Genomic DNA, 4871 nt, shown 5'->3' on the forward strand with positions numbered 1-4871 from the left:
GTCATACTTCAACTTAAATTCAGCAGAGACAGGCCGCATCGTCTTTCTAATGGATTATTATTTAATTTTTATCGCGATTTTACTTTTGAATTTACAGTCTTTTGGCCCTGATGTTACAAGTTTTCACTAAAAAACTCAATTTTTGGTCATTTTCACAACTTTGAGGCTCTTTTTCTTGTGTTGTCACACAATCTACAAGTAATACCTTTTTGACATTTAAAAACAATTGAATATATATACTTTTTTGTAAATAGATTATGGTTTTAACGGCTTCGTCTCAGTTTAGTAGCATTTAGTAGAATTTAGTGGAAGAGTTTGCTTCTTTCTTTTTGTTATTTTTTTGGCAGTCGTATGGAAAATTATGGGTAATTACAGGTCTTAGTTTCTTTATAACGATGCGCAAAAAATATTTACTGATTTCAGTTGGCAGCTAAAGTATTTCATGACGTTGAAGTCAATTTTTAAAAACATGGATAGGTTTTTCAAACTATTTATTTTCCTGGTTTTTTGTCTACTTGTTACGTAGCTTGAAAAAATACAGGTGGTCGCTAGCATATTGGTGTTGAATAAAGATGCGATTGAAAATATCTATTGTTTTCAGTGCAGAGCTTTTTGTCTTAACGGCATCAACACAGGCTTTACACAAAAATTTGATTTAATTTTTGTTTTCTGTCTGTTTTTCGCGTTCTTTTTCCAGACGTCCAAATTTACTGTTTTCGATATAAACCAATGTTTTTTATAGCTTTGCTCTGTTGCATTCTTTTGTCAACATGTTACCTTCTTTCATTATTCAGCGATAACATTGGACATTAGTACAGACCAATGAACACGCAATTGATTTTTATCTGAATTAGATTACTGGATTACGGAAAAGATTATTGTTTTAACTGCATCGACAATGTTTTCTTATAAAAATTTTAAGGTAAATTGTTTTTCGGTTGCATTTGTCGTTAGATGTTGACTCATGATATATTCTGAAAAATGATATCGCTCAATTTATTCATATGGAATTATGATCGCAGGTAAACCTATGCAAAGAGTTCATTTGATATTTAATGGTTTTCTTTATTTGAAAAATTTTGTTTTCCAAAAATGAAAATATATTTTTTAACTTTGCCGTTTCTCTTCTTTTCTGTCTACTTGGTAACGAGTCCCATGAGGCACTGTTCCCCTACGCACAAATTACTTTGTTTCGTTTAGGCTGTTTGACGCTTTTTGAGCTTTTTCATTATGAGTTTTTTTTCCAGAAAATGGACCTTGAGTTTGGAATGACGATGCTTGCTGACGTTGATTATTTTGTTGTTTGTCTTCTCTTGTACTCATAGTAAAGGCAGGTCTTATCGGCTCTCTAAAGTGGCATTAGTTTTTTAAAGCCATTTGAATAGGAAGCACTTTTTTGTACACACATTCTCTTTGAACGACATTTGAATGTTTGAAGCTTCCTATCTCGTCCTCATTTGTTAGACAATTAAGCCAGCAATGTCGATGTGCAGAGTCGGAACATTATGTGACAACACACACTTTTGAGGTTTTTTGTTCTTGTTGTTTTTTTGTATTCAATGGTATCACTTAAAATTGCGGATGTCCTTCTTGGTTTTCACAAGTATTCTTCTCTTGGATTGCTCAATACAATTCAATTTTTCTTTCGACAAATCATAACTATCAGGGTTCTTGCCTTCCTCGTCATAAATTACTGGGTTCTTGCTTCGTTTAATTTAGGGGACAAGTGGACAAGCGTTGTAGGTTTTTTTCAGGAGTTCATTGAGGAAGAAAACTTTTATAAATGATAGGATTTTAAATTTTCTATATTAGTAAAATTAATTGACGAATTTTTTGGTTACAAAACAAACGGTTATTTTTGATAGTTAAATAACTAACTGATATTAACCAGGTGCAATTAATCCAAATTGGAAGACAATTCACAAAACTATTATCAATTTAGCTGGACAAAAATCCCAATCCCGATTGCTGAATTTTTTCTCTATCAAATGTGTCGGACGATCCACGGGGACTTCAGTTAAAAAAAGCTAGCAAGATAAATCACAAATCTTTTGAAAATCAACATCGCATGCTGCTCTTTTAGCTTCATCAGCTAAAGTAAAATTTTATGTCACTGCGGATACCTCAGAGCTTTTATAAAAGTCGAGTCAAACCATAATAACTACGTTTCTAACAACAGGAGACTGTAAACGTGTCCTAACTCGTGCGTTCTTTGCTTGAGAAAAATGAAAAAAATCAATCGGTTTTCTGCCGATTAACAGCGCCGGTTTTGTTATGATAATGCTTGTCAATACACGCCAGGTTGTAATGAAAGAATAGAGGACATTATTTTGTTGAAGATTTTTTTCCAATTTGAGCTGCCACTGAATCGTTGGCAACATCCCTGCTTTCGAAGATTGCCGCAGTCTAAATCATCTGAATTGCAAACCGCCTTTTAATAGGCAAGTTTGTCTGCTTTCTGAAATTATGAGTGAGTTTTACATAAATAAAATTTCGAATTAGTCTTGCTATTTATTGCCAATTTATTTTACAATTCGCTGCCCGGAGCTTGGTGGCAGAGCAAATCAGCGCTGAATCAGTCTAGAGACATTGTGTTTTTCGGGATAGCCAATAATCTGTTCATGACCAAATTTACACTGGCTACTCTTCATTTTTGAGTACAATTCACTACATGAAATAAATATGTTCAGCTCAACTCCCGCCAAAAATTGACGTTTGCTTTATATTGCGATTCGAACTTGTAACATTTAATATGCGTTGCAAGTCGTAACCACTAATCTAAATTTTCTTTGTGGTAATTGTCTACAACTTAAACACAGTAAATAGAGTATAATACTATAGTTTTTACCAGTTGTAAGGTACAAAATTATGACATTATTCTGCCAAGACTTAATTTTTGGTTAAGAATAATTTTCAAAATATACGGTGTAGATTTAAGCCTGGGCGAACTCTATGACCTCAAGATAATCATTTCTAAGAAAAACTGCACATGAGGAGACTTAAAACTTTTTGGTGATGCAATGTTTCAGCACTGATTTTTTTATCTTGAAATGTTCTGGTTCAGCGCAAAAATGCTCTGCGACTCAAGTCCAGGTAATGACAGGATATGAACTGGAAAGTTGTGTGATCATATTTTATCCGAGCTCAAAAGGTTATCAAATAACGCATAAAGCAAAGTCTCCTTATTTTTATGCCGTTTGGACCCTTACTTTTTTATTTCTTGATAGTCATCAGTTTTTTTTTGTTGAGCTTTGTAGAGTGCATACTTGTTTTAGCTTCTCAATCCCGATATATGGGAGGATTTTTTTGATAGCAGCTTTAAATTAAATTGTTTCCTAATTGTGAAAACCACCATGCCTAAGTTTTACAGTTTTGAGACCACTTTGTCAGAAAACCTGTCAGCAGAAAAAAATTCAGGACCTTTTTTTGGTTTTCATCCTTTTTGTGTTTTGATATCCATCAGTCATTTTTGATGCGCTTTGAAGAGCGCCTACTTTTTTCAGCTTCTCAATCCCTTGTGATGGTTGGATTTTTTGATAACAGCTATAGATTAAATTGTTTCTTCTTCATTATGAAGGCCTTCGTGCTTACATATGCTTCGTTTTGAGACCACTTTGTGAGAAAAGCTCTCAGCGGAAAAAATTCAGGATCTTTTTTAAGGTTTTGGGCTGACATCAATAGAGATATTCTAATTGACAAATTGCGTAGGGACCTGTCAGCGTTCCTCTGAGGAATCAAGACAAAAAATCACCCACTTTTTCTCTGAGATTTTGTACCCGCTCAGTAGTAATGATGAGTAAAAATGGCTTGTGTTTCTCTTGATGAATAAAAAGGGATCTTCTCAGGACGGCACTAGCCAATCAGAGCTCAATAATTTGAGCACATCAATCTTTCCAATGTCTCCTCGGAGTTATTAATTTTTAATTTTCAGAAAAATTTGTCATTGCTTTGTGTAACCTTTTTGTTTTTGCTTGCGGCTTCTGAAAGGACAGGTTTGTTCATATGATACCCTTCACTCCGATTAACAATCACGTTGTACTATAGTTAGTTAAGTTCTCAAATTGGAAGCTGTGGTTGGCGTCTGCATGCTAATTCAGGTTATAGATCAAGGAATTTAGGAGAGCTTTCTTATATTCATTGCAATTCGTTTTGGTAATTCTGAAGCCATTTTCTTATTCTTGAGAATAAATTAGGCTAACGCAAAGACTTGTCCACTAGTTAGAATTAATGTTTTTGAATTTTTTTAAAAATATTTTTTGATTTTTTTGAACCAAAACATTATGTCCAATTTACTCTGGTGCTGAAAATTTGGTCAACGTTTGAAACATAACCCTTGCCGTTATTTATGCTTACCTGTTCAGACCTACCTATTCTCTTACTTTGACTTTATATTGTCGCTTGTTTCGTGTGAATTACCTCGGCTTTCCCCAGAGGACTCTGAACTGGAGACTAAATTTACCATTTCTCTGGCCAAAACGAGTTCTGTTCACATGCATAGAATTCATTCTCACCGTTTTGTGTGAATTTTACGTGTTCATTTGTCCTTGGATTCCCGTAGCCAGGCTATTATTGTTGTTTGGTGCTTCAACCACTTATGAAATGAATTAGACTCTCCGTGCAATGCTAGGGCAAAGTTTTGTTATGAAATTTGCTCTTTTTCTTTTTTGGTTCATGGCATACAAGAAAATATTCAGGTGATCGGTTATGAAGGTGTTCGAGATGTTGAGAGGAGAAGCTTGGGGGGGGGGTAGATAATCTGAGGCGAAAGAATCAAATCTTTTTTGATTAAATTTAAAGAGTATCTTTACGAGAGTAACGCTTATGCTATCTCCCAAGTCAGATCAGCCAACAAACTCAAACCACAAAGCAAC

This window comes from Convolutriloba macropyga, chromosome 12, assembly GCF_964194025.1.
Source record: "Convolutriloba macropyga chromosome 12, txConMacr16.3, whole genome shotgun sequence".
NCBI lineage: Eukaryota > Metazoa > Xenacoelomorpha > Acoela > Convolutidae > Convolutriloba > Convolutriloba macropyga.